This window comes from Triticum urartu, chromosome 4A (assembly GCF_056163025.1).
Source record: "Triticum urartu cultivar PI428250 chromosome 4A, HENAU_Tu73, whole genome shotgun sequence".
NCBI classification, from domain to species: domain Eukaryota; kingdom Viridiplantae; phylum Streptophyta; class Magnoliopsida; order Poales; family Poaceae; genus Triticum; species Triticum urartu.
In genome coordinates, this window is record NC_141876.1 from 454,898,002 (window position 1) to 454,909,993 (window position 11,992).

Genomic DNA, 11,992 nt, shown 5'->3' on the forward strand with positions numbered 1-11,992 from the left:
AACAATTTAACGTGGCTCACAGTTGCTTTTTTTACTTTGTATATCTTGGATGTATTTCTAGAACAAAAATCATAGTTGCTTTAACTTTTAATAATATTCCTTCGCCTTTTTCTTGATGGGAGACGTACTTACATACATTTTGTTTTGAACAAACAATTCATGAACTACCTCAAACTTGACCTTCTCGACCACAATTTCTTGGCCTTAGGAAAATAAATAAAAAATAGAAAAATACATGGTTGTACAAGCATAAAAAATAGATCGATTTCTTTGTATTCTCTTTTATATGCCTATAGAAATACTCGTCATCCCCTAGGGGCGATGCACATGTTTCTGAGATCGCAGAAACGCCGAAATATAAAAACTGGTCGGTCCATCTAACCCCTCCGAGCGGCCCACCCTCCCTCCCGCACCACCTCTCCCCCGATCCACCCAACCACCTCCGTAACGATGACATAACGAGGATGGAAAATGATATATCTATAGGAAGACCATCTGCAGAAAAGCCACATCATAATCTTTAACCATGGACAACAAGTTCAAACACAAAACCAAGGACTATAGTAGCTAAACTCTCGTAGAAATCTCTCTCTAGCATTCTAGTTGAACTTGAACAGTAGTGCACCAACATTAGCTAGAGGGCGAGGCAGGACACAGCAACAGCAGCTAGCAGCGACCAGCAAATGGAGGCTGGGTCATGACGGTGGCACTAAGATGGAGGAGGTGCAGGGCATGGCAGGCAAAAATAACTGTGATTGAATAGTCTTAATCAGGTAGGTAGGCGTTACAAGAAAAAAAATAGCAAGTACATCAAGTTTTAGTGCCTCTTTCACACACAGATGTGCAACAAAATTGGCATTCCTTCTTATATAGATGAACTTGAACCCCTGGAAACTTGTGAGATATGAATGCATCTCTAGAAAGCCATCGACCACCTCAGAAAAAGACTTGGAATCCTTTGACATCATGCATCAAACTTGGCCTTCAGTCTCAATAATATTATTTCATAATCCTTTTTCAATCACGATCAACATGGTTGTCCCTGCGAGCCAACTATCAACTTTACGATTATGAAAATACTAGATTTTGGCAAATGTGTACGAGCTACTGAAGAAATTGAAGATAGTTGCAAACAATATACGAGCTACAACCTAACAATTTGCAAGCACTTGAGTGAAGGCAACACCTTTGTTCTTCTTGAACTTCTCATTTTTCTTATTCTGAACTTGATGTTTTTTTTTGCAACTGCCAGTGCCGGGAGGCCGGCTTCACTCCGTCAGGTAGCCGCGTCCACCTCCTCACAGGATAGCGAGCAGGGGAGGAAGGAGAGATAGACCTGGCAGCAAGCGGGGGAGGAGCCGGAGTAGCGCTACGTCAGGGATGCAGGGTGAACTTGAACCTGAAGTACAGAACACACATGAAAAACACTCTTAAGTAATCCAAGCCATATCAATTAGCAAGCAAGGACTAAGCTAGAAAGGAAAACGAACACACAAAACTAGTACTGGTGCACTAAGACATTTTAGCCAACATTCTGCGTGCACACACAGAAACTAGAGAAGTGGAGAGTGAAGAAGCAGAGAGGAGGCACAGTGGGTAGGGAACCTGCAGTGCTGCATCCGCATTCAAGGATGGGCCGGGGACGAAGGAGCTTGCTGGAGCGGCACCCACCACCCCGTGCACGCAAAATTGGAGCTGGTTGAGATGATATGCGTCCTGGAAGAGTCACCCTGCTGTTGTGGCACGACTTGGACTGCAGCGACCCACACAATTTTTGTTGATGCATACACAAGGGAGGAGATGAGCTTCGATTAGCGTCAATTAGCACGCACACATCTCGCGAGCACAGCGGCCCCGATCCCGGGAGTGGTGGCCCGACAGCGGTGAACAGCCAGTGCTTTGCATGCCGGGTCCCGACGGCGGCGCACTATGGGGTTCGTGCGGGAGGATGCAAGGCCGGCCCCCTCCTCACAAGGCAGCGCCCTGCTGGGAGCCATGGCTGTGGCAGGGATGAGCAAGATGTTGAGATCCATCTTACCTCGCACGACGGTGGCTAATGACTACAACTGGAGTCGTTGGACTGCAATGGTGGGGTTGAGCTGGAGGATGCAATGGCGGCGGCGACATGCACATCAGTGCCGAGCAAAATAATGTGCCCATTTTTGTTTGCCTGCATTAGAAAATGTTTTGCAAGAGATTCCAGATGCTACAACTAGTTCTCATTAAATTGGAGGATACAAAATCAAATTCCCAATACAAATACATTTTTAATCTGGAACTAACAGAGGTTACAACAGAGAACAATCCCTGGTTTCTCAAATTGGAATTCATGCCCTTTTTATGTCATCGTTACAAACTGGACTTCTCTTTTTTCTAATAAGAACACACACTATAAAGGAAAAATAGAAATTTCTTTTGCCATCCTTGGTGGAGCACATAACGGCAGGTGCAACAAGTTCAGAGTGTGCAAGTAGAAAGGAAGAGGTTCAGAGAAAAAAGACTGACACTTGGTCATGCTGCGGAGGCGTCCTGTAGTCCATACTTGTCTGGAGCAGCAGTAATGAGGACGCAACTAGAGAAGGCCAACGGAAATTTTGTGAATGACACTCCTCGCCACATCACATAATTTGATCTCCTCCAATACCTGCTACTACTGCTGCTCCTTGTTGGATTTGGGCACGGCCAACCTGACGACCAACAACAACAGTAGCACAGGTGGGTCTAATTTTCCATTAACAACCACTGTCGTACGCTGACCATTGGAGGACAAGTCGTGGCTGTGCACGAGAGATGCAGAGGGACCAAGGGGAGCATGGAGTGGATGAGGTAGGAGGGGCTGAGAACAGCATCATCGACAGCGGGGCTGACTAAGGCGACCTGCGGAGGCGTCGGACGGCGGAGAGACGAGGCTGGAAGCTCGGACGGCGCGCGATGACCAGCTCAGAGGCGGTGCATGGGAGAAGGCAGGCTGCGGGGGTGGCGCACGGCGCCCGGTGCGCAAGTGACCCGAGAAAGGAGGCGGGATACAGGGCTGACCCATGGTGAGGTGGGAGGAGCTGGAAGTCTAGATCAGGGTCTCGGCGTGGTTCGCCATGGGGATCCATGGTGATGTATGGCGACTCGCTTGGGGGAGGGAGGTTGGAGCGCCGGCATCATCCAGGAGAGGCGAGTGGTGGAATGAGGCGGGGCGCGAGCTCGGGAACGGCGGCGGCGGGCGAGCTCAAGAATGGCTACGGTGGCGCACTAGCTCAGGAACGGCGGCGCGCGCGAGCACAGGTGCCGGCGACGCGTGGAGGTGTGTGGATCCTGGTGGCGGCGTTGGTGAGAAGTTGGCGGTGCGAGGAGGTGGGTTGCGGCGGTGGTGGTGCGCAGGGATGTGGCGGGGCGGCGCACGGGGCTGCTTGGGCGCGGCGGCGAGGATCTGGGAGGTCGCCGCGGCAGCGGGGGGTCTGGGGAGATAAGACGAGGTGTTTTTTTGTTTTGGGAAGTTCGGTATATAGTGCGTTGTGATCCGAATAGAGTGTTACTACTCCCGTTTCTCATATACCACATAGATAAAAAAATTATACCTTTTTATTATTTTTAATATACTTTATTAATAATTATTAGATACCTCAAAATGAGTTTCATGAAAAAATTTAAATGAGTCTACATATTTTTAAATGTTTACGTATATACTGATATGTTAGTACGTGAAAAAGGTATATTACAAAAAATACGTCACAGATGATATATTTTCAACAAAACTCGTATTGGGGTATCTTAGAATATTTAATGAGATATATTGAAAATAATAAAAAAATATAATTAATGCGTATATGAGGTATATTGAGGATGGGAGTACATACTCCCAAGAGTACAGAAGACGAGTCCTATATTCGTCACCCTAGGTGAGAAATTCTTATTCCTCACCCCAGCCAACTTGTGCTCCCACGTCCAAAACCATAGACAGTAAGAAGCAGAACGTTTGTGAGGTAATATTATAGCTTTGAATGAGAAACGGGTCTCCGCACTAAAACAACTGTAAAGAAAAGAGTGCAAGGTAATCTTACGGTTTGCACGTGAGTCAATTACTTCCTGTAGGCATTTAAAAAAAATATTACGTCATGTAGGCAAGCAACCCACAGAGCGCCTCTTGCGGCAAGCAACCCACAGAGCGCCTCTTGCTGTAATTCTACTGGTAATCAGGTAATCTTACAGTAGTGAGGCGTTCTTGATTTTTTTTTCAGATATAAGTCTGCGCTTCTATAGTTCAGGTATTTTGCCTTAGATATATTGCTGTTTACATTGGACTGAGTACACCGGTTCTCTACTAAAAATGAAATATGGTACGTGATTGATTTAAGTAACATAGGCCACTATCACAATTCTGTAGGAGGCATTTTTAGTAACCGTAAGAAACATAGGTCACTGGTTGATTTTGTCCACAAGGAATTTTTGGTAACCATGGAATAATAAAGTGGTCTAATAAATACTAGATTCCATGTAGTAGTAACAAAAGCCATATTAAGCTTACAAATAAAATTCGTTTGGACGTAACTGAATGCCACTGAGCACTAAGTAACCAGCGGCATGATTATTATTTTTCAGAAATCTCTATTACAAAATTGAATGCTACCGAATTTGCAAACTGAATACTGTCGAATTTGATCTTCAAGCAGTAGGTGACCATAGATTTTACGCCAACTTCATCTGTTCAGCTATCTCTGCAACGACTGAAACATTCTTATCCATGGGCTGGAAGCAACACAGTATCCTATTAATAGTACTATAGCCTTTGGTTCACTTTTCTTCTCACAAAACCTGAACTTTGCTACTGGTTATTAGTAAACGAAGGTTTGAATTTCAATTGCACATTACAATTACCGATCATAAATATGAAGACACGACTCTCTATCCCTCGTACATTAACCGTCATCCACTTGAACAGATACTGAAACAGAATATTTTCAATTCTTGAAAGTATACCAACAAACAGGTAGTGGCCACCATCACAGAAGCACATATAACACTTCAGGACTACTCCCTCCGTTCGGAATTACTTGTCCCGGAAATGGATGTATCTAGAACTAAAATATGTCTAGATACATCCATTTTTGCAACAAGTAATTCCGAACGGAGGGAGTAATAGGCTTCACTGCCCTGAACTAAAAATAATATAATGTCGAAATCAAAGATATCACAGTGGGACTCTGGATGTACCAAATTCATCACAATCACATGAAACCATAACATGCTAGCCGCAGGTGAATCAAAAGTATAGTGAGAAACAAGACAAAAAGCCAAATTCTGTAACTATTGTTAAAAATGCTCACTAACCATGTCTTTTATCGAACTGTGCCAGCTTCAATGGTGGGAGTCGCCGTATTGAACTAGTCTGTGTCTAGCAACTATTTACGACATTATCATCAAAATTAAACATAGAAGTATCTTAAGTCCCTTCAATATGGATTTTCTTAATAGTACTAGAAGTTATGCTACTAAACTTCATTGCTTTGTGATGAAACAAAAGGAGCAAAGAATTGGACGTAAATCATGTTGTAAGTAAAGACCTGAAGTAATTGAATTTCATGATTAGTTTGCAACGAACATTAGTGTGAAAGAGGCACACCCCATAATTCGTCAGACACGCGATTGTAAGGGAAAAATGCCAAAGCCACCCATAATATAGTTGAATCAATATTAAATGGAACTAAATAAAAACATATCAAATCTAGTGGTACAGTGGTAGTAAACACGAGGAATCAAGAAGAAATTAAGCAAATTTCAGTGGATAGCTCAGCAAAATAGGAACATAGGTTAATGTGAACAAACTCAACATCATTACAGTATATACGAATCTCAAGCAAAAAAAAGCCATAAGATTGAAATACACCTACACAATAGCTACTGAACTACAAAGTTCAGATTTTCAACAAAATAGGTTTGTCTGCCTGAAAAAAATGTATGCCATTTGTTGACCCGATTACAATCTCTTTCAGTTAGGTGGAATGACAAAACAGTGGACAACCTATGAACAAAACCAAACATTACTTCTGATCGAAGACATACAAATAGATTTTAGAATTTCAGTAGTATTAAGCTTGTATGTTTAGCTATGCCCAAAACAAGTAATGCTATTTTATGTTGATCTTTATTGCCAAGCAATCTATATATATGTTTAATAGATCTTTATTGCTTGTTCTTCTATCAACTTCATTTGTTCCTCAATTTCTCCAGTGACTGAAACATTCTTCTCAATAGTGCTATAGCCATTAGGTTCACCTTTCTTCTCACCAAAACCTAAAATTTGCTACTGGTTGTAATGAAAAGAGGGCCTCAAATTTCAATTTAACATTACTTGTACCCACCACAAATATGAAGACATCCATATCCCACATACATTAGCGGTCATCCACCTGAACAGATACCTGAAAACAAAATATTTTCAGTTCTCAGAAGTATACCAACACAAAAGCGCACATATAACACTTCAGGATTAACAGGCTTCATTACCATGCATTGGAAAGAGAAAACGCAACCCTGCATCTTGCAATTTTTGCTAGTTGCAAGCGTGTACCGCTACTAATCCGGTCTGCACCTAGAGAAAGTTCTGAAACCCTCCACATAGAGACCGTCAAATACTGCAGGTCAAAAGTGAAAATCCATATTTTTACACCTGAATGATCCATGGAGAGGTATATAAACTGCTGTGAGAAAAAACAAATATGATTGAATGCTTCCATGGAAAATAGAAGAACATACAAGAATAGTGCAGCAGCCACTCATGATTTGTAATCGCCATGGGACTTGAGTTGCTTAGTTGCTTAAACAGTCTACTGTAGTCACCGTTACCAATTCGCCGTTGAGGAGAAGAACCTGCAAAGATCCAGTGACCACAAACCTGCGCTGGCAGATCCAGCGCTTTGCTCGGAGCACCAAAGCTCACCATATCGAAGGATCCGAGAGCACCTAAAGCCGACAGTTCGCCGGTTCCGGCAAAGGCTTCGCCGGGATGAGGGGGAACCACCAACATCTTTATTCCACACCGACGCCGCCACCCCCACCATGACGGCAACTCCGGGAACCACTACCCTACTATCTACATACCGGAAGCACAGGACTGGGGTTCCCGCCCCTCTCCCGTCGCCGGAGCGGCGGACGGAGAGGGAAGGAACCACCGGCCTGGCCGGCGGCAGATCGAGGGGACAAAGTCGCCTTCCTATTCGCCTTCCCAGGGAAAAGGAAAGGAAACCGCTAATCTCGGCCCCATTAATTTCATTCTGCACTTCGCTTATTATTCTGAACATCACCAGCCGTCTTACAAATGGACAGAGAATTAGCATAAGAATAAAGAAACTGAACATAATTTCCAACTGAGCCATCTCCTCTGGCAAATTATGAATCATTGCAAATGGCCTTTAGAAGAGCAAAAGAAAAAATAGTTTAACACTATGATCAATACAGTTCAGCAGAGTTAGAAGCTAGTCAGGTCCTATTCGCCCAAAATCATATTCTTTTTTTTTGCGGGGACCAAATCACCGGGATGAGGATAAGCAATCAACCCGGTTCTTCATTTTTGCAATAGATAGTGGAGGCTTGTCACTGATTGTTGATGTCTTAGCGCGACCTGAATCTCGTTGAGCATCACACTTTCCGATTTACAAATCCAAGGTACATCTGAATAAAGAGAAAACAGGAACAACCTGACCCGTCCAAGAAAAAAATAGACCCTTCAGTGAGAAGCAATTGCTTCACTTGAGCATCCGGAATAAAGCTCAAGAAATCTTAAAGAGCAACTGTTCTCAAGTAATTACCTATCTCGACAACAATTTCTCAGATCAATTTCCACGCAATTACCTATAGCATTTGTAAAAGCTACTTCATGTCCAGTAATAACAGATCGATGTTTCTACCAGCAAATTACTAATTAAAGAGATGCTTTCTCGTATGTATGTATAGAAACCTTACTTTGGTATTTTTATACTAGGGGGTAAACAAATGGTTATGATGGCGCAGCCAATATTATGTACAACTAAAATATTCCAGAAATTTTACCAAGGAAATCTCAAGAATTGTTTTGCAACTATGGATACATGGTGCACTCAGAGCCTAGATAAATATGACCGTATAAAATAGAATGAACAGGGCAGATTGGAAAGAGATCAGAAATCAAACATGCATGCAAATCAGCTAGCCTGGGTGGAACTGTAGGCGGCCGTGGCATAGCTTCTGGATATGCAGCGCCGACCATGACCTTCATTCCTGCAAGGCAATCATTCAGATCTAGCAGGGTGAGCTGGGGTTGGAAGGGAAGCAGAGAGAAGAAGAGGGAGGAGAAACGTGGAGAACCTGTGCCGGAGCCGGCTGTCGAGGAAATGGAAAATCTGGTTCGGTGAATGTTGGTTGTCGCAAGCGCCTTATCCGACTGAGCAGTGGGATGGATTTGGGATTGGTCACCGGTGAAGAATCGTTGTACGCTCCATCACCGCTGCCGCTGTCGGCCTCCGAGTCGCACGAGAGGACGAGGGAGAGATGGACAGGGGAGTGAGGGAATCATCCGATGAGAATTCTTCGCCGAGCACATCGCCGTCCAGCACGCCGCCAATCACCGCCCGCTAGTCGGCGTTCAGCGGAAACCGCTCGCATCTATTGAAAAATATATGCGGTGGGGCGGTGGGCTAGCTCCAAATCCCCACGACCTTCCAGCGTTAACGTAAAATTACAGCGGCACGATAAAAATTTTGCTATAAATTTACATCGGTTTGTGCTGGGTTAAACCAGACCGTCACATGGCCGACTGACCCTGACCAGGGTGAAGAATTACTTATTCCTCACCCTGGGTCTTAAATAAACTTTATATATATATATATATATATATATATTCATCCTTCCACTTTTTGGTAGTTACCCTACATGTTTCATATATTACCATATGGCATTCTATATACAATTTTATCATTATAAATATGTTCATATATTATATATAAGATAATCCAAAATGGATAACATGAAAAATTGCAAGTTGGCCCATGTTTTTTATTATACTTACGAAATACGTATATATTTATACATAAAATGAAGCATACTAAAGATATGATGCATACTACCTAAAAAGTATTATATATATATATACATATATATATTATCTAAATATTCTTATATACTACATAGTACGCGTACTCCGATTTGGTAGATACTACATACAACATACAAATCTCAAATGGTGGTAACTACCACTAAGGTAGATAAAGTTATATTATATTATATTATATTATATTATATTATATTATATATATATTTCCAAAACTAATTTACTTAATTTTTAAAAACATTCATCTCACTTTTTAAAATATTCATGCATTGTAGAGATCCTGTTTGGAAATTTGAAGAAAGGTTCTTGACATCTTAAAAGTGTTGACGCGTTTCAGAAAATGTTCGTGATGTTTTCGTTAAAATATAGTTTCTTTATAATTTTAAAGAAACATGGGTTTCGTAGAAGTTTTAGAGACATTTAAAAAATATTTAGGCTTTTAAAGATATGTTTGTGAAAATTTTGAAAAAATGTTTATGCAATGTAGTAAAATTATTTCATGGGAGTCATGAAATTATGCAATCTTAAAAAATATTTGTGACATTTTAGATTAAAGGTTATAAGCACTAAACAAATCTTTTGCATGTTTAAAATGTTTGATGTGTGTTAATAAATGATCACCGATTATTCAAAAAGTGTTCAATGTACATTTGACACATGTTTCAACATGTATCTCAACAATTGCCAACTTGTATACAAAAAATATTGAACATGTATTTGAAGAAAGATGAAAAATAAAAAAGAAGAAAAAGGAACAGAATAAACCCGATGAATACCAATTAGAAAATGCATAAAAAGGTGAAAAAAGGAGAGGAATAACCTTACAAAAAGTTCTAAAACTCATTTGAACCGGTCCCTAGAACCTTCACAAAACCGTTAAAGGAAGCTACACTTAACAGAGCTCCAGAGGTGAAATGAGGGTACGTCACAATAAACTAGACACAGCCCTCGCGACAACATACATAGCCTAATGCAGGAAGAGAAGCACCGGCGCGTCTATACCTCACTTCTAGCGAGCCCGAAGGAAGACTCGCCTGAAGCGAGACGGTAGATGGGCCGGCCTAGGCGCGGGGAGGCCACGACCTCTTTTATCACTTTTTTCTTTTTTTTCTTTTGTACCTTCTTTTATACTTTCATGTATTCTAAATAGATATAATACAAAAAAGACTCTACATAAAACATTAAAAAATGTTAACCAAGCATTTTTTTAAATGTCAAATGTGTATAGAGAAAATGGTTCTCATGTATATGAAAAATGTATAACGTGTGTGAGAAAGGTTGGTCATGTCTTTAAAAAAGATAAATCCAAGCATTTTAAACACATGTTAAATGTGCATAGAGAAAAGGTTTCTCATGTATATGAAAAATATATACAAAAAATATACAATGTGCGTGAAAAAGTGGATCATGTATTTAAAAAAGTTAAATCCAAGCATTTTAAAACATGTTTAACAAGTATTTGAAAAATGTTAAATTTGTATAGAAAAATGTTGACCATGGTTTAAAAAATGTTAATCGGCCATATGAAAAAAAATTCAAATGTGTATAGAGAAATGTTGACCATCTATTAAAAAATGTAGATCTGGTATTTGAAAAATGTTACTCAAACATTTTGAAAAGTAATAAATTTGTATAGAAGAATTGTTGACAATGTATTCAGAGAATGTAGGTCTAGTATTTTAAAAGTGTCACTCGAGCATTTAAAAAATGTTAAATGTGTATATAAAAAATGTTCACAATGTATTAATAAAATATGGATCTGGTATGTGAAAAATGTTACTCGGGCATTCAAAAAATGTTAAATGTGTATACAAAATGTTAATCTTATATTTGAAAAATGTTAAACTTGTATTAGAAAATTTTATTATGTACATACAAAAAATTTGTATAGAAAAACAGTGAAAACTCGAGAGAAATCAAAATAAAACCGATCAAAAACCAGAAGAAGACAAATAAAACCAAAGAAAGGGAGAAAAAGGAAAAATCAAGCCAAAATCAAGAAAAAAGAAAGAAAAAGAAAGAAAGAAAAGAAAACCCTGTAAAATAGAGAGATAAACAAAGAAAAAACGATGAAAAAAGAATAAGAAACAAAAACGAAAAAAAAAAACCATTGGAAACCCGGCTGTTTTCCTTCAAGTTGGGCGGGCCATTCTAATTTATCTCAAACTCGAGTGTGACATAGTTGCTAGTAGCTCCTCACATGCTCGCTTTTTTCTACACTATTTCTTTTAAGCTAAAAGCTAATGGGTTGGCTTGTTACTGTATACGTTTTGGGTGAGAGTTCCTACCATCTCGCTATACGCAAGATACAGCCTTTGTATGGGCAGTACGGTCGTATGCTGCCACTGCGCTACTAAGCATGTACCAGAATTAGACAGTTAGCCGAAAGACTGATTTACTTAAAAATTACTTAAAATTTTCCAGAATTAGACAATATATTCCGAAATTAATTTACTTAAAATTTTAAAAACATTCATCTCACATTTAAAAATATTGATGCATTGTAAAGATCGTGTTTGGGCAATTTGAAAAAAGGTTCCTGACATTTTAAAATGTTGACGCATTTGGGAAAATATTTGTAATATTTTTTCTAAAGTATATATACAATGTATTTTTTGTAATTTAAAAAACATGTATTTTATATTGGTTTTAGAGACATTTAAAAAATATTTAGTATTTTCAAAATATGTTTTTGAAATATATGAAAAAATGCAATGTAATAAAATAATTTCATATATGCAATCTAAAAAATATTTATGACATTTTATATTAGAGGTTCTAGGAACTAAACAAATGTTCGGCATGTTTAAAAATATTCATGGCATTTGTAAAAATTGTTCGATGTATGTTAACAAATGACCACCATGTATTAAAAGGGTTTGATGTACATTTGACACCTGTTTCAACATGTATCTGAAA

General features: G+C 39.7%; 1 long non-coding RNA gene across 4 annotated transcripts; it reads right to left on the reverse strand.

Moving 5' to 3' along the window:
• Positions 1 to 496: 496 nt before the first annotated feature.
• LOC125552022 (uncharacterized) lies at positions 497 to 8,744 on the reverse strand. 4 transcript variants are annotated; one of them, XR_015601338.1, is made up of 7 exons: positions 8,332 to 8,744; positions 6,745 to 8,244; positions 6,496 to 6,623; positions 2,039 to 6,410; positions 1,606 to 1,753; positions 1,187 to 1,399; positions 497 to 1,042 (listed from the first exon to the last, which is right to left on the reverse strand). It is a non-coding gene; the product is annotated as an uncharacterized LOC125552022 (long non-coding RNA). The 4 variants fall into 4 exon arrangements; XR_015601339.1 differs by having other exon boundaries at positions 1,606 to 6,010; positions 6,351 to 6,410; positions 8,332 to 8,743; XR_007303355.2 differs by having other exon boundaries at positions 1,606 to 6,410; positions 8,332 to 8,742.
• Positions 8,745 to 11,992: the final 3,248 nt, after the last annotated feature.